Genomic DNA, 22395 nt, shown 5'->3' on the forward strand with positions numbered 1-22395 from the left:
ATGCGGGCTCTTTTTTGGTTCCATATGAACTTTAAAGTAGTTTTTTCCAATTCTGTGAAGAAAGTCATTGGTAGCTTGATGGGGATGGCATTGAATCTATAAATTACTTTGGGCAGTATGGCCATTTTCACGATATTGATTCTTCCAACCCATGAGCATGGAATGTTCTTCCACTTGTTTGTATCCTCTTTTATTTCATTGAACAGTGGTTTGTAGTTCTCCTTGAAGAGGTCCTTCACATCCCTTGTAAGTTGGATTCCTAGGTATTTTATTCTCTTTGAAGCAATTGTGAATGGGAGTTCACTCATGATTTGGCTCTCTGTTTGTCTGTGATTGGTGTACAAGAATGCTTGTGATTTTTGTACATTGATTTTGTATCCTGAGACTTTGCTGAAGTTGCTGATCAGCTTAAGGAGATTTTGGGCTGAGACAATGGGATTTTCTAGATATACAATCATGTCATCTGCAAACAGGGACAGTTTGACTTCCTCTTTTCCTAATTGAATACCCTTTATTTCCTTCTCCTGCCTGATTGCTCTGGCCAGAACTTCCAGCACTATGTTGAATAGGAGCCGTGAGAGAGGGCATCCCTGTCTTGTGCCAGTTTTCAGAGGGAATGCTTCCAGTTTTTGCCCATTCAGTATGATATTGGCTGTGGGTTTGTCGTATATAGCTCTTATTATTTTGAGATACGTCCCATCGATACCTAATTTATTGAGAGTTTTTAGCATGAAGGGTTGTTGAATTTTGTCAAAAGCCTTTTCTGCATCTATTGAGATAATCATGTGGTTTTTGTCTTTGGTTCTGTTTATATGCTGGATTACATTTATTGATTTGCGTATGTTGAACCAGCCTTGCATCCCAGGGATGAAGCCCACTTGATCATGGTGTATAAGCTTTTTGATGTGCTGCTGGATTCGTTTTGCCAGTATTTTATTGAGGATTTTTGCATCAATGTTCATCAAGGATATTGGTCTAAAATTCTCTTTTTTGGTTGTGTCTCTGCCTGGCTTTGGTATCAGGATGATGCTGGCTTCATAAAATGTGTTAGGGAGGATTCCCTCTTTTTCTATTGATTGGAATAGTTTCAGAAGGAATGGTACCAGTTCCTCCTTGTACCTCTGGTAGAATTCAGCTGTGAATCCATCAGGTCCTGGACTCTTTTTGGTTGGTAAGCTATTGATTATTGCCACAATTTCAGAACCTGTTATTGGTCTATTCAGAGATTCAACTTCTTCCTGGTTTAGTCTTGGGAGGGTGTATTTGTCGAGGAATTTATCCATTTCTTCTAGATTTTCTAGTTTATTTGCATAGAGGTGTTTGTAGTATTCTCTGATGGTAGATTGTATTTCTGTGGGATCGGTGGTGATATCCCCTTTTTCATTTTTTATTGCATCTATTTGATTCTTCTCTCTTTTCTTCTTTATTAGTCTTGCTAGCGGTCCATCAATTTTGTTGATCTTCTCAAAAAACCAGCTCCTGGATTCATTAATTTTTTGAAGGGTTTTTTGTGTCTCTATTTCCTTCAGTTCTGCTCTGATTTTAGTTATTTCTAGCCTTCTGCTAGATTTTGAATGTGTTTGCTCTTGCTTTTCTAGTTCTTTTAATTGTGATGTTAGGGTGTCAATTTTGGATCTTTCCTGTTTTCTCTTTTGGGCATTTAGTGCTATAAATTTCCCTCTACACACTGCTTTGAATGTGTCCCAGAGATTCTGGTAGGTTGTGTCTTTGTTCTCGTTCATTTCAAAGAACATCTTTATTTCTGCCTTCATTTCATTATGTACCCAATAGTCATTCAGGAGCAGGTTGTTCAGTTTCCATGTAGTTGAGGGGTTTTGAGTGAGTTTCTTAATCCTGAGTTCTAGTTTGATTGCACTGTGGTCTGAGAGACAGTTTGTTATAATTTCTGTTCTTTTACATGTGCTGAGGAGAGCTTTACTTCCAACTATGTGGTCAATTTTGGAATAGGTGTGGTGTGGTGCTGAAAAAAATGTATATTCTGTTGATTTGGGGTGGAGAGTTCTGTAGATGTCTATTAGGTCCACTTTGTTTAGAGCTGAGTTCAATTCCTGGATATCCTTGTTAACTTTCTGTCTAGATGATCTGTCTAATGTTGACAGTGGGGTGTTAAAATCTCCCATTATTATTGTGTGGGAGTTTAAGTCCCTTTGTAGGTCACTCAGGACTTGCTTTATGAATCTGGGTGCTCCTGTGTTGGGTGCATATATATTTAGGATAGTTAGCTCTTCTTGTTGAATTGATCCCTTTACCATTATGTAATGGCCTTCTTTGTCTCTTTTGATCTTTGTTGGTTTAAAGTCGATTTTGTCAGAGACTAGGATTGCAACCCCTGCCTTTTTTTGTTTTGCATTTGCTTGATAGATCTTCCTCCATCCCTTTATTTTGAGTCTATGTGTGTCTCTGCACGTGAGATGGGTTTCCTGAATACAGCACACTGATGGGTCCTGACTCCTTATCCAGTTTGCCAGTCTGTGTCTTTTAATTGGAGCATTTAGCCCATTTACATTTAACGTTAATATTGTTATGTGTGAATCTGATCCTGTCATTATGATGTTAGTTGGTTATTTTGCTCATTAGTTGATGCAGTTTCTTCCTAGCCTCGATGGTCTTTACAATTTGGCATGTTTTTGCAGTGGCTGGTACCGGTTGTTCCTTTCCATGTTTAGTGCTTCCTTCAGGAGCTCTTTTAGGGCAGGCCTGGTGGTGACAAAATCACTCAGCATTTGCTTGTCTGTAAAGTATTTTATTTCTCCTTCACTTATGAAGCTTAGTTTGGCTGGATAGGAAATTCTGGGTTGAAAATTCTTTTCTTTAAGAATGTTGAATATCGGCCCCCACTCTCTTCTGGCTTGTAGAGTTTCTGCTGAGAGATCAGCTGTTAGCCTGATGGGCTTCCCTTTGTGGGTAACCCGACCTTTCTCTCTGGCTGCCCTTAACATTTTTTCCTTCATTTCAACTTTGGTGAATCTGACAATTATGTGTCTTGGAGTTGCTCTTCTCGAGGAGTATCTTTGTGGCGTTCTCTGTATTTCCTGAATCTGAATGTTGGCCTGCCTTGCTAGATTGGGGAAATTCTCCTGGATAATATCTTGCAGAGTGTTTTCCAACTTGGTTCTATTCTCCGCGTCATTTTCAGGTACACCAATCAGATGTAGGTTTGGTCGTTTCACGTAGTCCCAAATTTCTTGGAGGCTTTGTTCATTTCTTTTTATTTTTTTTTCTCTAGACTTCCCTTCTCGCTTCATTTCATTCACTTCATCTTCCATCTGCGATACCCTTTCTTCCAGTTGATCGCATCTGCTACTGAGGCTTCTGCAATCTTCACGTAGTTCTCGAAACTTGGCTTTCAGCTCCATCATCTCCTTTAAGCCCTTCTCTCCATTGGTTATTCTAGTTATCCATTCTTCTAATTTTTTTTCAAAGTTTTTAACTTCTTTGCTATTGTTTTGAATTTCCTCCCGTAGTTCAGAGTAGTTTGATCGTCTGAAGCCTTCCTCTCTCAACTCGTCAAAGTCATCCTCCATCCAGCTTTGTTCCATTGCTGGTGAGGAACTGCGTTCCTTTGGAGGAGGAGAGGTGCTCTGCTTTTTAGAGTTTCCAGTTTTTCTGCTCTGTTTTTTCCCCATCTTTGCGGTTTTATCTACTTTTGGGCTTTGATGATGGTGATGTACAGATGGGTTTTTGGTGTGGATGTCCTTTCTGTTTGTTAGTTTTCCTTCTACCAGACAGGACCCTCAGCTGCAGGTCTGTTGGAGTTTACTAGAGGTCCACTCCAGACCCTGTTTGGCTGGGTGTCAGCAGTGGTGGCTGCAGAACAGCGGATTTTTGTGAGACCACCAATTCAGCTGTCTGATAGTTCCTCTGGAAGTTTTGTCTCAGAGGAGTACCTGGCCCCGTGAGGTGTCAGTCTTTCCCTTCTGGGGGGGTGCCTCCCAGTTAGGCTGCTCAGGGGTGAGGGACCCACTTTAGGAGGCAGTCTGTCCGTTCTCAGATCTCCAGATGCGTGCTGGGAGAACCACTACTCTCTTCAAAGCTGTCAGTCAGACAGGGATGTTTAAGTCTCTGGAGATTCCTGCTGACTTTTTGTTTGTCTGTGCCCTGCCCCCAGAGGTGGAGCCTACAGAGGAAGACAGGCCTCCTTGAGCTGTGGTGGGCTCCACCCAGTTCGAACTTCCTGGCTGCTTTGTTTACCTAAGCAAGCCTGGGTAATGGCGGGCGCCCCTCCCCCAGCCTCGCTGCGGCCTTGCAGCTTGATCTCAGACTGCTGTGCTAGCAATCGGGAGACTCCGTGGGCATAGGACCCTCCGAGCCAGGTGCGGGATACAATCTCCTAGTGTGCCGTTTTCCAGGCCCGTTGGGAAAGCGCAGTATGAGGGTGGGACTGACCCGATTTTCCAGGTGCCGTCTGTTACCCCTTTCTTTGACTAGGAAAGGGAACTCTCCCTGACCCCTTGAGCTTCCCGAGTGAGGCAGTGCCTCGCCCTGCTTCGGCTCACGCACAGTGCGCTTCACCGACTGTCCTGCACCCACTGTTTGGCACTCCCTAGTGAGATGAAACCGGTACCTCAAGCAGAAATGCAGAAATCACCAGTCTTCTGTGTCGCTCGGGCTGGGAGCTGGAGACCAGAGCTGTTCCTATTCAGCCATCTTGGCTCCACTCCCCATTCTTCTTTTTAATATAGGCATTTACAGCTATAAACTTCCCTCTAAGCAGTGCTTTAGCTGCTTCCCATATGTTTTTCTAAGTTAGGTTTTTGTTTTCATTCATCTCAAATTATTTTCTAATTTTTCTTGTGATTTCTTCTTTGATCTCCTGTTGTTAGAGAATGTGTTGTTTAACTAACACATATTTGCATACGTTTTCAAAATTTTATTTTTATTGATTTCTAATTTTATTTCATTGTTTTCAGAGAACATATTTTGTGTGGTTTTAATCCTTTTAATTAATTTGTTTTTCTTTTAAAATGCAGATAAACAGATTAGATAGTATGCTGGAATGAGGTATTCCTCCTCCCCAGGGTTTGTTCTTGTCTCTATTTGTTTATTTCATAAATTTTCACTACTAATTCTGCAAAGTCTTTTTTTCCCATGTGTAGCCATTGAAGCCTCTGCTTGCTTATCTTAGTGGCCAGCTAAAAATTCGACAAATATTAACTGAAATGCCTAGAACCAATAAGCCTAACAGTCTTCACTGAAGGGCTCTGTGTACGTGTTGAAACACGATTTCAACCTCAGCCAGGCAGTTTACAACTTCACTTTAACCTTTACTTCCTGCTTGTGCAGCACCTTAATGACAGCCAGCGGTGAGAGCTTAGGGCCTTCTCAAGTCTTTTATGAGCATGTGCTCAGCCCTGACCACGGATACAACCCTAAACGTGTGAATGGCCCTCTACATTTCCAGGAATATGTAGGAGATTATCAAAGCCCCTATGAGTGTCCCCAATTTTTTTTTTTTTTAACGTTTTGGTTAGTTTAGTGTTTGCACCAACTCTTATCCACACCTCAGATAGTGTATTGGTAAAACGGTTGCCTCTGTTTCTGATAAACCCCCTGGGAAAGGTCTTTTTGTACTCAGTCAGGTCTTCAAAGGAACAACCAAAGAGGTCATATAATAGCAAATTATCTCTGAATGAGGCTTTGAAGTATCTCAACCATGTTTTGCCCTATGTAGTTATTACCACGTTGCTAATTTTCATCATGATAGTGGGCTGTTGGTTTTCAAAAGTACCATGGAACTGGGAAAGAGGAGGTTGGAACGCTAAAGATAAAAATGCCGTAAGACTTGTGGCTTGCTGTTCTTAGTAAGATTCAGCCATTTTTTTTTAAATGAATGGTCCCCAGACTGCTGTAAGACTTTAGTTAATGTCTATGTCCAAAAACGTTGATTCTGACAATTTTAAAACCAGTTTTCTTATTGCATTTATGGAGGATAGAATATATAGGTGTTCTTACTCCTTCATTTTTACTCTTTCCTTTTTTTCTTTAAGAATGGTTTCCTTTAGTTCTTTGAACATTATTTTTTAGTGTACTTTATTTGTACAGCAATTTTATGTTCACAGCAAAATTGAGTGAAAATATAGAGTTTCTATATACTTTGCCCCCACACATGCATAACCTCCTACTTTATCAACATCTCACAACAGAGTGGTTTATCTGTTACAACTGATGAAACTACCTTGGCATCTCATTATCACTAAAAGTCCATAGTTTACATTAGGGTTCACTCTTGGTGTTGTGCATTCTGTGGGCTTTGAAAAATGTATAACATGTATCCACCATCATAGAATTACACAGAGTATTTTCACTGCCCTAAAATCATTTGTACTTCACCTATTCATCCTTCCCTCTCCCTAACCCCTGACACTCACTGATCTTTTTACTGTTTCTGTAGTTTTGTTTTTTCTAGAATGTCATATAGTTGGAATTGTATAGTACGTGACCTTTTTTGGTTGGTTTCTTTCACTTACTAATATGCATTTAAGGTCCCTCCATGTCTTTTCATTGCTTGATAGCTCATTTCTTTTTGCCTCTCAATAATATTCTATTATGTGGTTGTACCACAGTTTACTTATTCATTTACCTATTGAAGGGACGTCTTGGTTGCTTCTAAGTTTTGGCAATTATGAATAAAGCTGCTATAAACATCTGTGTACCTTTTTTGCACGGACATAAGTTTTTACTCATTTGAATAAATACCAAGAAGTTTGATTCCTGAATTATATGGTAAGAGTATGTTTAGTTTTGTAAAAAACTGCTGAACTTCTCCATGACTCTCCCATCAATGCCTTCCCCCAAGAGGTAGCGTTTGATGACCTCTGTCATCATAGATTTGTTTTGCCTTTTTTGAACTTCATATAAAGCTTATATAAAGTTTATATGCAGTAAGTTTGTATATAAACTTTATATAAGCTTATATAATGTTTATATACAATATGTTAAACTATAAAGAGGTTATATAAAGTTTATATATAGTATGTTTGTATGTAAACTTTGTATAAACTTTATATACAGTATGTCCTCTTTTGTGTTTGGCTTCTTTTCCTCAACATAATGTCTGTGAGATTTATCCATGTTACAGTATGCCAAGTTGTATTCCAGTGACCTGGAATAGTCTCCTTTTGATGGACGTTTGGGCTGGCTCCAGTTTTTGCCTATTATGGATAATGCTACTATGAATATTCTGATATAGATATTTCAATGGTCTTGTACACTCATTTTTTGGGTCTATTTCTAGGAGTGGAATTTCTGAATTATATGGTAATTATTTTAGTTTTAACTGGTAGTGCCAAACAATTTTCAAAAAGGTTAAGCCAATCTACATTCCTATCAGCAATATGTGAAATTTTCAGTTGCTCTACATCCTCACCAATTTATGTTGGTGTTTTAAATTTTAGCCATTCTAGCCAATTCTAGTCATTTTTAGCCAATAAGATACCATAAGTGGTATCTTATTGTGGTTTTAATATGCATTTCCCTGATGACTACTGATGTTGAACACATCTTAGTATATTTGTTGATATTTGGATATCACCTTTTGTGAAATGCCTCATTGTGAAGTTCTGTTTTTAATTGGGCTGTCTTTTTCTTACTAATTTGTAGAAGTTTATTAAATATATTCTGGAATGAATGACTATTTTGTCACATATATAATAAATATTTGCTCCCAGCTGTGTCTGGTCTATTCACTTTCTTTATGATGTTTTTTGATGAAGTAATTTTAATGAAGACCAATTTTTGTTTGTTTGTTTGTTTTTTGAGATGGAGTGTTGCTCTGTCGCCCAGGCTGCAGTGCAGTGACATGATCTCAACTCACTGCAATCTCCACCTCCTGGGTTCAAGCAATTCTCCTGCCTCAGCCTCCCGAGTAGCTGGGACTACAGGTGCACACCACCATGCCCAGCTAATTTTTTGTATTTTTAGTAGAAACAGGGTTTCACCGTGTTAGCCAAGACGGTCTCGATCTCCTGACCGCGTGATCTGCCTGCCTTGGCCTCCCAAAGTGCTGGGATTACAGGTGTGAGCCACCGCACCCAGCCTATTAATTTTTATAGTCTATGCTTTTTATTATGCTCCATTTTTAAATATTTGTCTACCCCAAGTTCACAAAGTACATTTTTATCTAGCAGATTTTTTGTTTTAGCTTTTATGTTCCATCATCTTGAATAAATTTTCATGTATGGTGGTAGGTGTCAAGGCTCTTTTTTTTCCTATAGATATCAATTTATTTCAGCAAGATTTATTGAAAAAACTATTCTTCCACACCCATAAGCCTTCAATTGCAATGATAGATATGTCATAAATCAAGTGACTATATATGTAGGAGTCTAATTCAAGACTCTGTATGTTGTTCCATTGTCCATTTGTCTATCTTTGCACTAATATCACACTCTCTTAATTGCTGTGTAAAAAGTATTGAAAGTTGGTAACATTAGAAAAAAACATTTTGGAGAAAAATTACCTATTAAACTATGTGTCCTGACAAGGCCAGACAAGAGAGCTCACAAAGGGTAAGATTCAGTTGTGTGGACAGCTGAAACCAAGGTGCTTAGTAAGTATTCATATTTGACAGGGCAGAGACAACCTGAGATGGGGCACGGGAAGGGAATTGGGCTTCAGAGGCTGAGATCCTATGGAGTTTCACAAAATATCCAAAGAGCAGAGCTATCTGAGGGTAGAGGCAAAAGGCACAAGTCATTAGCCCAGAATTTGTTAAATTCCAGGAAACTGAATCTGCTGACAGATCTGTCTGTAGGAATGGGCCAGGAAGTATGAAACTACCATTGAGAGCAGGTGCAGATGGAGGAGTGAGTAGTTAGCCAGGCCAGCAGTCAGATAATCTGTCAGTTCACAAGAATGGCCTTCCTGAGGTGCAGAGGCCAGATAGTGGCTATCCAGAAATCATAAGGAAGATTGGGCAAGGTTGGGAAGCTGGGACTCCAGGATGGACATGCCCAGGACTGGTATCAGGCACAACACACTAGTATGTCCAAACCAGCTGTTAAAATATTAAAGCACTTTGATTCCATGCTCATTAGTCTTCCTTCTCAACATTGCCCTGGCTGCTATAGACCCCTTTCTAGGACTCCCTAGATTTTCCTACAATCAAGCATCTGCCTTAACTGAGGGCTTCTGAGACTCTGCTCTAGCTCTCTGGCCAACTTGCTTTAAGATAGGTTGGTGCCCTGTGCCTTTACTATTTCTGGTTATTTATAAAAATCTCTCCTGAAGGCTGCGCAAGGTGGCTCACGAATGTAATCCTAGCACTTTGGGAGGCTGAGGCGGGCGGATCACTTGAGGTCAGGAGTTCAAGACCAGCCTGGTCAATATGGTGAAACCCCCGTCTCTACTAAAAATAAAAAAAAAAATTAGCCAGGCTTGGCGGCACATGCCTTAATCCTAGCTACTCCAGAGGCTGAGGTGTGAGGATTGCTTGAACCCAAGAGGCGGAGGTTGCAGTGAGCATAGATCACACCACTATACTCCAGCTTGGGTGACAGAATGAGACTCTGTCTCAAAAAAAAAAAAAAAAGAAATCCCTCCTGAAGACATGCTAAGCAAGGATACTGAGGCAGAAGGTTAGTACGGACCGAAGGAGAGAAGGTAGTTGTTACTCCTACGCTTTTAAGTTGCTCAGAACTCACCCCAATAACATGTCTAAACTAAGTCACAATCCTACTGTATGAGGTCACTGACCTACCTTAAGGCTAGGTTGGGATTTGTTCAAGAATGGGACATGTACACCAATGTTCATGGCAGCATTACTCACAATTACTAAAAGGTGAAAACAACCCATAAGTACATCAAAAATCGAATAGATAAACAAAATGTGGTACATACATATAATGGAATATTATTCAACCTTAAGAATGAATGAAGTTCTGATACATGCTATAACATGGATGAGCCTTAAAAAACAGTAAGCAAGACACAAATGAAAATATTGTATGAGTCCTCTTATATGAAATATCTAGAACAGGTTAATTAATAGAGACAAAAAGTAGAAAAAAGGTTATCAGAGGATGGGGAATGTGGATGGAGAGTTATTGCATAATGATTAGAATTTCTGTTTGAGATCATGAAAAAGTTCTGGAAATAAAGTGGTGATGATTATACAACATTGTGAATGCACTTAATGTCACTGAATTGTACATTCAAAATGGTAAATTCTATGCTATGTATAATTTACCACAATAAAAAACATGCTTTGTTAAAAAAAGAATTGTCCATGGTGGTTTAGTGGTTAGGATAATTTCAAAAGAATGAGACAGCAGGTTGGGAAGGTGGATGGGCATGGGTGACTCCAAAAGAAAGGTAACAGAAGCTGACACCAGGCATACATGAAACAGATCCAAAGGCCTAGAATCCCCAAAGTTATCCAGTCAGTCCCCATCCCCAACAATCTCTAATACTACTTTATTATCTACAGACAATGCCAGAACCCTTACATGTTCAATGCTTCGGAATTGAAGCTCTTATTTGGGGTGAAAACTACATGACCTAAGTGCTTTCTGTTGTCTGGCATAAGATCAGGCAGCATCCAGGTGATTCCACTGTTACTCTGTCCCTGGGGGCACAGTGGCACTTTCGCCTTTTCATTGATGCCCAACAACACAGATATAAAAATTGGAACAGATGGTGAGGGGGCTTCAAATTTGTTGGCTGGCTCTCAACTCAGGGAAAGCAGCACAGGGAAAGATCTGCTCAACAAAACAAAACGTGATCCCCAGCAGGTCTAAACAAATGTGTTCAAAACATATTTAGTGGCACTGAGCCACCAAAGAAAAGAAGAGACATCCGACAGCATAGGAGCGGGAAGATACATACTAAATAAAATTATCATTATTATTATGAAGCAAGCCGCTGACAAGCTGGAGAATTTAGGGCTCGTGAATTTCTTTTATTACTTTTTGTTAGGCAGATTGGCTGGAAAAATGATTTCTCTGGGTAGAATGGGACTACTGTGGACTCTTTTTTTATTATACTTTAAGTTCTGGGATATACGTGCAGAAGGTGCAGGTTTGTTACATAGGTAGGCACTTGGCAAGGTGGTTTGCTGCACCCATCAACCTGTCATCTACATTAGGTATTTCTCCTAGTGCTATCCCTCCCCTAGCCCTCCACCTCCTGGCAGGCCCCAGTGTGTGATATTCCCATCCCTGTGTCCATGTGTTCTTATTGTTCAACTCCCACTTATAAGTGAGAACATGTGGTTCTGTTCGTGTGTTAGTTTGCTGAGAATGATGGTTTCCAGCTTCATTCATGTCCCTGCAAAGGACACGAACTCATCCTTTTTTATGGCTGCATAGTATTCCATAGTGTATATGTGCCACATTTTCTTTATCCAGTCTGTCATTGATGGGCATTTGTGTCGGTTCCAAGTCTTTGCTATTGTGAATAGTGCTGCAATAAACATACGTGTGCATATGTCTTTATAGTAGAATGATTTCTAATCCTTTGGGTATATGTCCAATAATGGGATTGCTGGGTCAAATGGTATTTCTGGTTCTAGATCTTTGAGGAATCACCACACTGTCTTCCACAATGGTTGAAATAATTTACACTCCCACCAACAGTGTAAAAGCATTTCTATTTCTCCACATCCTCTCCAGCATCTGCTGTTTCCTGACTTTTTAATAATCGCCATTCTAACTGGTGTGAGATGGTATCTCATTGTGGTTTTGATTTGCATTTCACTAATGACCAGTGATGATGAGCTTTTTTTCATATGTTTCTTGGCTGCACAAATGTCTTCTTTTGAGAAGTGCCTGTTCATATCCTTTGCCCACTTTTTGATGAGGTTGTATGATTTTTTCTTGTAAATTTAAGTTTTTTGTAGATTCTGAATATTAGCCCTTTGTCACCTGGATACATTGCAAAAATTTTCTTCCATTTTGTAGGTTGCCGGTTCACTCTGAGGGTAGTTGGGTTTTTTTTTTTTTTTTTTTTGCTGTGCAGAAGCTCTTTAGTTCAATTAGATCTCATTTGTCAGTTTTGGCTTTTGTTGCCATTGCTTTTTGTGTTTTAGTCATGAAGTCTTTGCCCATTCCTATGTTCTGAATGGTATCGCCTAGGCTTTTTTCTAGGGTTTTTATGGTTTTAGGTCTTATTTTTACATCTTTAATTTTTATATAAGGTGTAAGGAAGGGGTCCAGTTTCAGTTTTCTGTATATGGCTAGCCAGTTTTCCCAACACCATTTATTAAATAGGGAACCCTTTTCCATTGCTTGTTTCTGTCAGATTTGTCAAAGATCACATGGTTGTAGATGTGTGGCATTATTTCTAAAGCCTCTGTTCTGTTTCATTGGTCTATATATCTGTATTGGTACTAGTACCATGCTGCTTTGGTTACTGTAGGCTTGTAGTATAGTTTGAAGTCAGGTAGCATGATGCCTCCGGCTTTGTTCTTTTTGCTTAGGGTTGTCTTGGCTATGTGGGCACTTTTTGGTCCATATGACGTTTAAAGTAGTATTTCTAAGTCTGTGAAGAAAGTCAGTGGTGGCTTGATGGGGACAGCATTGAATCTATAAATTACTTTGGACAATATGGCCATTTTCACAACTCTTCCTATTCATGAGCCTGGAATGTCTTTCCACCTGTTTGTGTCCCCTCTTATTTCCTTGAGCAGTGGTTTGTAGTTCCCCTTGAAGAGGTCCTTCACATCCCTTGTAAGTTGGATTCCTAGGTATTTTATTCTCTTTGCAGCAATTGTGAATTGGAGTTCACTCATGATTTTGCTCTCTGTCTATAATTGGTGTATAGGAATGCTTGTGATTTTTGCACATTGATTTTCTATCCTGAGACTTTGCTGAAGTTGCTTATCAGCTTAAGGAGTTTTTGGGCTGAGATGACAAGGTTTTCTAAAAATACAATCCTATCATCTGCAAACAGAGACAGTTTGACTTCCTATCTTCCTATGCTTTATTTCTTTTTCTTGCCTGATTGCCCTGGACAGAATTTCCAATACTATTTTGAATAGGAGCAGTGAGAGAGGGCATCCTTATCTTGTGCCAGTTTTCAAAGGGAATGCCTTTAGTTTTTGCCCATTCAGTATGATATTGGCTGTGGGTTTTTTCAGAAATAGCTCTTATTATTTTGCGATACGTCCCATCAATAGCTAGTTCATTGAGAGTTTTTAGCATGAAAGTGTGTTGAATATTATTGAAAGCCTTTTCTGCATCTATTGAGATAATCATGTGGAATTGTCATTTGTTTGTTTATGTGATGGACTACATTTATTGATTTGCATATGTTGAACCAGCCTTGCATCCCAGGGGTGAAGCCAACTTGATCGTGGTGGATAAGCTTTTTAATGTGTTACTGGATTGAGTTTTTTGATGATATCATCGAATTTGGCCTGAATTTTTTTTTGTTTTTTCTCTGTGGTTTTGGTATCAGGATAATGATGGCCAGTTTGTATTTCTGTGGGATCAGTGGTCATATTCCTTTTATAATTTTTTATTGCATCTATTTGATTCTTCTCTCTTTTCTTCTTTATTATTCTGGCTAGTGGTCTATTTTGTTGATCTTTTTAAAAAATCCAGCTCCTGGATTCATTGATTTTTTTGAAGGGTTTTTCCTGTCTCTATCTCCTTCAGTTCTGCTCTGATTTTAGTTATTTCTTGTCTTCTGCTAGCTTTCGAATTTGTTTGCTCTTGCTTCTCTAGTTCTTTTAATTGTGATGTTAGGGTGTCAATTTTAGATCTTTCCTGCTTTCTCTTGTGGGCATTTAGTGCTATAAATTTTCCTCTAAACACTGCTTTAATTGTGTCCCAGAGATTCTGGTACATTGTGTCTTTGTTCTCATGTGTTTCAAAGAACTTATTTATATCTGCCTTAACTTTGTTATTTCCCCTGTAGTCATTCAGGGGCAGGTTGTTCAGTTGCTATGTAGTTGTGTGGTTTTGAGTGAGTTTCTTAATCCTGAGTTCTAATTTGATTGCACTGTGATCTGAGATACTGTTATGATTTCCGTTTTTTTCATTTGCTAAGGAGTGCTTTATTTCCAATTATGTGGTCAATTTTAGAATAAGTGCGATGTGGGGCTGTGAAGGATGTATATTCTGTTGATTGGGGGGTGGAGAGTTCTGTAAATGTGTATTAGTTCTGCTTGGTCCAGAGCTGACTTCAAGTCCTGGATATCCTTGTTAATTTTCTGTCTCGTTGATCTGTCTAATGTTGACAGTAGTGTGTTAAAGTCTCCCACTATCATTATGTGGGAGTCTAAGTCTCTTTGTAGGTCTCCAAGAACTTGCTGTATGAATCTGTGTGCTCCTGTATTGGGTGCATATATATTTAAGATAGTTAGCTCTTCTTGTTGCATAGATCCCTTTACCATAATGTAATGCCCTTGTCTCTTTTGATGTTTGTTGGTTTCAAGTCTGTTTTATCAGAGACTAGGATTGCAACCCCTGCTATTTTTTGCTTTCCATTTGCTTTGGAAATATTCCTCCATCTCTTTATTTTGAGCCTATATGTGTCTTTGCGAGTGAGATGAGTCTCCTGAATACAGCGCATTGATGGGTCTCATCTCTTTATCCAATTTGCCAGTCTGTGTCTTTTAATTGGGGTGCTTAGCCTGTTTACATTTAAGGTTAATATTGTTATGTGTGAAGTTGATCCTGTCATTATGATGCCAGCTGGTTATTTTGGCCATTAGTTGATGCAGTTTCTTCATAGTGTCAATGGTCTTTTCAATTAGGTGTGTTTTTGTGGTTGCTGGTACCAGTTTTTCCTTTCCATGTTTAGTGCTACCTTTAGGAGTTCTTGTAAGGCAGGCCTGGTGGTGACAAAATCTCTCAGCATTTGCTTGTCTATAAAGGGTTTTATTTCTCCTTTGCTTATGAAGCTTAGTTTGGCTGGATATGAAATTCTGGGTTGAAAATTATTTTCTTTAAGAATGTTGAATATTAACCCCCACTCTCTTCTGGCTTGTAGGGTTTTTCCAGAGAGATCTGCTGTTAGTCTGATGAACTTCCTTTTGGGGGTAACCTGACCTTTCTCTCTGGCTGCCCTTAACATTTTTTCCTTCATTTCAACCTTGGTGAATCTGATGATTATGTGTCTTGGGGTTGCTCTCTCGATGAATATCATTGTGGTGCTCTCTGTATTTCCTGAATTTGAATGTTGGCCTGTCTTGCTAGCATGGGGAAGTTCTTCTGGCTAATATCCTGAAGAGTGTTTTCCAACTTGTTTCCATTCTCCTCATCATTTTCATGTACACCCATCAAACATAGGTTTGGTCTTTTCACATATTCCCATATTTCTTGGAGGCTTTGTTCGTGCTTTTTCTTTTCTTTTTTTTTCTCTAATCTTGTCTTCACGCTTTATTTCATTAAGCTGATTTCAATCTCTGATATCTTTTTTTCTGCTTTATTGATTCAGCTATTGATACTTGTGTGTGCTTCACAAAATTCTCATGCTGTGTTTTCCAGGTCCATCTGGTTATTTATGTTCTTTAAATTGGTTATTCTAGTTAGCAATTCATCTAACTTTTTTTCAAGGATCTTAGCTTCCTTGCATTGGATTAGACCATGCTCCTTTAGCTTTGAAGAGTTTGTTGTTACCCACCTTCTGAAGCCTACTTCTGTCAATTCATCAAACACATTCTCCATCCAGTTTTGTTTCCTTGCTGGTGAGGAGTTGTAATCCTTTGGAGGAGAAAAGGCATTTTTGGAATTTTCAGCCTTTTTGCATGGGTTTCTCGCCATCTTCGAGGATTTGTCTACCTTTGGTCTTTGATGTTGGTGACTTTTGGATGGGGTTTCTGTGTGGATGCCCTTTTTGTTGATGTTGATGCGATTCCTTTCTGTTTGTTAGTTTTCCTTCTAATAGTCATGCCCCTCTGCTGCAGGTCTGCTGGAGTTTGTTGGAGGTCCGCTCCAGACCCTGTTTGCCTGGGTATCATCAGTGGAGGCTGCAGAACAGCAAAGATTGCTGCCTGTTCCTTCTTCTGGAAGCTTTGTCCCAGAGGGGCACCTGCCAGATACCAGCCAGAGCTCTCCTGTATGTGTTGTCTGTCAACCCCTGCTTGGAGGTGTCTCCCAGTCAGGAGGCACAGAGGTCAGGGATCCACTTGAGGAGCCAGTCTGTCCCTTAGCAGAGCTGGAGCGCTGTGCTGGGAGATTCGCTGCTCTCTTCAGTGCTGGCATGCAGAAATGTTTGAGTCTGCTGAAGCTGTGCCCACAGCTGCCCCTTCCCCCAGGTGCTGTGTCCTAGGGAGTTGGGAGTTTTATCCATAAGCCCCTGACTGGGGCTGCTGCCTTATTTTTCAGAGATGCCCTGCCCAGAGAAGAGGAATCTGGAGAGGCAGTCTGGCTTCAGAGGGTTTTCTGAGCTGTGGAGGGCTGTGCCCAGTTGGAAATTCTCCGTGGCTTTGTTTACACTGTGAGGGGAAAACCACCTACTCAAGCCTCAGTAATGGTGGAAGCCCCTCCCCCCAACAAGCTCGAGCCTCCCAGGTTGACTTCAGACTGCTGTGCTGGCAGCAAGAATTTCAAGCCAGTGGATCTTAGCTTGCTGGGCTCCATGGGGTTAGGATCCGCTGAGCTAGACCACTTGGCTTCCCGGCCTCAGCCTCCTTTCCAGGGGAGTGAATGGTTCTGTCTCACTGGCGTTCCAGACACCACTGAGGTATGAAAAAATCTCCTGCAGCTAGCTCGATGTCTGCCCAAATGGCCACCCAGTTTTGTACTTGAAAACCAGGGCCCTGGTAGCATAGGCACCAGAGGGAATCTCCTGGTCTGCCTGTTGCGATGACCATGGGAAAAGCGTAGTATCTGGGCTGGAGTGCACCGTTCCTCAAGCCACAGTCTTTCAAGGCTTCCCTTGTCTAGGGAGGGAGTTCACTGACCCCTTGTGCTTCTCCAGTGAGGTGATGCCCTACCCTGCTTCAGCTCACCCTTCATGGGCTGCACCCACTGTCTAACCATTCCCTATGAGAGGAGCTGGGTACCTTAGCTGGAAATGCAGAAGTCACCCACCTTCTGCATTGATCTCGCTGGGAGCTGCAGACCAGAGCTGTTCCTATTTGGCCATCTTGCCTGCAACCTACCAAGTTTTAATGTGTATGGTCAAACTGTTGTATTAATTATATAACAAAAAGTTGTATTAATTTAAATTTCCATGTGGTTAATTCTAACAATCTTCTTTTATGTTATTAGGTGCTGAATTAATAGGTTAAATATTTAAATTTAAAAAAATTTTTAAAAATATAAATGACTTTTTCTCATGTGTACGGATTAGTGGTGTTTGTTCTCATTTGAATTGCCTTTCCATGTCCCTTGCCATTTTTTAAATTGAGGAATTGATTTTTTATGATTTAAAAGAATTATTTACATAATTCTTGAAATATATCCTTTGTTATAGATAATTTAAATATACCCTCCATCCCATTTGTTGACTTTGTTTATGGTGTATGTGTATGCACACAGATGCATGAGTTTAAGCATTCAGAGTATTTTCTTTTTTGGGAGGGCATATATATGATTTCTTCCTTAATTTGACTTTAATTTTAGCTTTTGCAACTGCTTGTGACTCGAAAATAGAAACTAGATTTTTTCTTATCCTCCATGGTGTCTATGGCGGGACTTTGCAAATAACAGGGGCCCAGTAAATGTTTCATTAAAATCAAATCAGTCTTTTGACAGATTTGAAGAATGCAGTGGAATTAGTCAAAGGACATGTTTTTCGGATGACCTTACCCTGAATGGGACTTATTGTATATACTTTCTTTCCATTCCTATTGTATACATTCTTGCTAACATTTATTTTTGTCATCTTAAAATTTTAGCCATCTGCTATGGTTTGGATACAGTTTGTTTGTCCCCAGTAAAGCTCATGCTGCAATTTGATTCCCAGTGTAGTGATGTTGGGAGGTGGGGCCTGGTGAGTGGTATTTGGGTAATTGAAGTTGATTCCTCATGGATGGCTTGGTGACATTCTCGTAGCAGTGAGTTCTCACTCTCACAAGATTGGATTAGTTCTTGCAGGAATGGATTAGTTACTGTGAGAGTAGATTGTTATAAAGCCAGGATGTCCCTCAGATTTTCCTGTCTTCACAGGTGCCTGCTTCCCCTTTGACCCTCTTTGCCATGTTGTGATGCAGCAAAAAACCCTCATCAGAATCCAGGGCTGTGCCCTTGAACTTCTCAGCCTGTAGAACTGTGAGCAAAATAAATATTTTTTCTTTGTAAATTGCCCAGTCTCAGGTATTCTTTTATAGTAACACAAAATTGACTAAGATACTATTCTAGTGGGTGCAAAGTGGTATCTCACTGTGGTTTTAATTTACAATACCCTAATAAAAAATAATGTTGGGAAACTTTTCATATGTTTACTGGCCATTTAAATATCTTCTTTGGAGAAATGTCTATATAGATCCTTTACCTAATTATGTTGTTTTTTATTGTTTTTGTTAAAATTTTCTTTATATATTTTAGATTTAAGTCCCTTATTAGATGTATGTTTTACAAATGTATTTTTCCATTCTATGGGTTGCCTTTCTACTTTCTTGATAACATCGTTTGAAGCACAAAGGTTTTAACTTCGATGATGTCCAGTTTACTTATTTTTTCTTTTGTTCCTTTTGCTTACAATGTCATATCTAAGAAATCATTGCTTCATAGAAGGTTACAAAGATTTACTCCTAATATTTTATTCTAAGAGTGTTATAGTTTCAGCTCTTACATTTAGGTCTTTGACCAATTTTGAGTTAATTGCTATATATGGTATGAAGTAGGGAGTTCAACTTTCTTTTTTATGTGTGTTTATCCAGTTATCCCAGCACTGTTTTTTAAAGATTATTTTTTCCCCATTGAACTGTCTTGGCATTTTTGTTGAAAATCATTGGCTGTAAATATGAAGGTTTATTTCAGAACTCAAAATTTTATATGTCTATCCTTATGCAGGTAGCACACTGCACTGACTGCAGTAGCTGTGTAGTAAAATTCGAAATTGAGGAGTGTTAGTATTCCATTATTGCTCTTTTTTTTTTTTTTTGGTTTAAACAACATATTGCTCTTCTTTTTAAAAATTGTTTTGACTATTTTGATCTCTTTGAATTTACATATGAATTTTAGGATTAGCTTGTCAATTTCTACAAATAACTTAGCTGGGGTTCTGTTAGGAATTGTGTTGAATTTCTAGCTCAATTTGAATAGTATTGCCATCTTAAGAATATTTAGTCTTCCAATCCATGGACATAGAATGCTGATATGGTTTGGATTTGTGTCCCCGCCCAAATCTCATGTTTAATTGTAATCCCCAGTGTTCGAGGAGGGGCCTGGTGAGAGGTGATTGGATCATAGGAGTGGATTTCTCCCTTGCTTTTCTCATGATAGTGAGTTCTCATGAGATCTGGTTGTTTAAAGGTATGTAACATCTCCCACTTCACCCTCTTTTCCTCCTGCTCTGGCCATGTAAAACATGCTTCCTTTTTATTTGCCTTCCACCATCATTGTAAATTTCCTGAGGCCTCCCCAGCCATGCTTCCCGTACAGCCTGAAGAACCATGAGCCAATTACACTTTCTTTCTTTGCAAATTACCCAGTCTCAGGTATTTCTTTATAACAATGAGAGAATGGACCAATACAGAAAATTGGTACCTAGGAGTGGGGCATTGCTATAAAGATACCTGAAAATCTGTAAGCAACTTTAGAACTGGGCAATGGGCAGAGGTTGGAACAGTTTGGAGAGCTCAACAGAAGACAGCAAGATGAGGGAAAGTTTGGAACTTCCTGGAGACTTTGAATGGTTGTGACCAAAATACTGATAGTGACATGGACAATGAAGTCCAGGCTCAGGAGGTTTCAGATGGAGATGGGGAACTTACTGGGGACTAGAGAAAAGGTCATTCTTGCTATGCTTTAGCAAAGAGACTGGAAACATTGTACCCCTGCTCTAGGGATCTGTGGAACTTTGAACTTGAGAGTGATGATTTAGAGTATCTGATGGAAGAAATTTCTAAGCAGCAAAATGTTCAAGATGTAGCCAGACTGCTTCTAACACCATATGGTCATATGCATGGGCAAAGAGATGATCTGAAACTGGAACTTATATTTGAAAGGGAAGCAAAACATAAAAGTTTAGAAAATTTGCAGCCTGACCACGTGGTAGAAAAAAAATTTTGGTTTCTTAAGAGGAATTCAAGCCAGCTGCAGAAATTTGCATAAATGAAGAGGAGCTGAATGTTAATGGCCAAAACAATGGGGAAAATGCCTTGAAGGCATTTCAGAGACCATTGTGGCAGCCCCTCCCAACACAGGCCTGGCCTAGAAGGGAAGAATAGTTTCATGGCCAGGCCCACAGCCTGCTGCCCTGCTCAGCCTTGGAACACTGCTCCCTGCATCTTAGTCACTCCAGCTCCAGTTGTGGCTAAAAGGGGCCCCAGACATGTCTCAGGCCACTGCTCCACAGAGTGCAAGCTGTAAGTCTTGACAGCTTCAACATGGTGTTAGGCTTGCAGGTGAACATAGGGCAAGAGTTGAGGCTTGGGAACCTCCACCTAGATTTTGGAGGATGTATGGAAACACCTGGATGTCCATTCGGCAGTCTGCTGTGGGAGCAGAGACCTCATGGAGAACCTCTACTAGGGCAGTGAGGAGGGGAAATGTGGGGTGGATCCCCCACACAGAGTCTCCACTGGGGCACTGCCTAGTGGAGCTGTGAGAAGACAGCCACCATCCTCCAGATCCCAGAATGGTAGATCCACTGACAGCTTGCACCATGCACTTGGAAAAGCTGCCGGCACTGAATGCCAGTCCCTGAAAGCAGCTGAGGGAGCTGTACTCTGCAGAGCCACAGGGGAACAGGTGTTCTGGGCCTCGGGAACCCACCCTTTGCATCACTGTGGCCTGGATTTGAGACACGGAGTCAAAAGAGGTTATTTTGGAGTTTTGAGATTTAATGACTGCCCTGCTGGGTTATGGACTTGCATGGGGCCTGTAGTCTCTGTTTTGCCTGATTTCTCCCTTTTGGAATAATTGTATTTACCCAATGCCTGTACCTGATTGTATCTTGGAAATAACTAACTTGTTTTTGATTTTACAGGCTTTCACATAGGTGAAAGGGATTTGCCTAGTCTCAAATGAGACTTTGCACTATGGACTTTTGAGTTAATCTTGAAATGAGTTAAGATTTGGGAGACTGTTGAGAAGGGATTATTGTATTTTACAATGTGAGAAGTACATGAGATTTGAGAGGGGACAGGGGCAGAATGATATGGTTTGGATTTATATCCCCACCCAAATCTCATGTCAGATATAATCCCTAATGTTAGAGAAGGGGCCTTGGTAGGGGGTGATTGGATCATGGGGGCAAACTTCCCCCTTGCTGTTCTTGTGATAGTGAGCGAGTTTTCACAAGATCTAGTTGTTTAAAAGTTTGTAGCACCTCCTCCTTCACCCTTTCTTCATCCTTCTCTGGCCTTGTAAGATGTGCCTCCTTCCTCTTCACCTTTTGCCATGATTGTCATTTTCCTGAGGCCTCCTCAGCCATGCTTCCTGTACAGTCTGTGGAACAATGAGCCAATTAAACCTCTTTTTTAAAGTAAATTACCCAATCTCAGGTAGTTCTTTATAGCAATGTGAGTATGGACTAATACAAATGCCTTTCTATTTATTCAGGTCTTCATCGTTTTCTTTCATTAGCATTGGTAATTTTTAGCCTACAGAACTACACATGTTTTCTTGCATGTATAACTAAATATTTTCTTTGAGTGATTGTACATTATATTGTGTTTTAAATTTTGATTTCCACATGGTCATTATTACTATACAAAAATGCAAATGATTTTTGTGTGTTGATGTTGGGTCCTGTGACCTTCAGAGTTCCCATATTAGTTCTAATAAGTTTTTTGTATGTCTCTTGATATTTCCTATGTAGATTATCATTTCACATGTAAACAGGGACAATTTTACTTCTTCCTTCACAATCTGTTTTCTTTGTTTCCTCTTTTGCCTTATTGTGATGGCTAGAAATAAGAGTGATAAGGGCCAGGTGTGGTGGCTGATGCCTGTAATCCCAGCACTTTGGGAGGCCAAGGCAGGCAGATCACGAGGTCAGGAGATCGAGACCATCCTGGCCAACATGGTGAAACCTCGTCTCTACTCAAAATACAAAAATTGGCTGGGTGTGGTGGTGTGTGCCTGTAATCCCAGCTACTCAGGAGGCTGAGGCAGGAGAATCGCTTGAACCCGAGAGATGGAGGTTGCAGTGAGCTGAGATCACACCACTGCACTCCAGCCTGAGTGACAAAGTAAGACTCTGGCTCAACAACCACAAAAGGAGTGATAAGAGTAAGCATTCTTTTTTATTTTTTTTATATATATATATATTTCTTATATTTATATATATATAATATATATTTCTTATATTTAT

Source organism: Hylobates moloch, unplaced genomic scaffold (genome assembly GCF_009828535.3).
Source record: "Hylobates moloch isolate HMO894 unplaced genomic scaffold, HMol_V3 SCAFFOLD_7, whole genome shotgun sequence".
Taxonomy (NCBI): Eukaryota; Metazoa; Chordata; class Mammalia; order Primates; family Hylobatidae; genus Hylobates; species Hylobates moloch.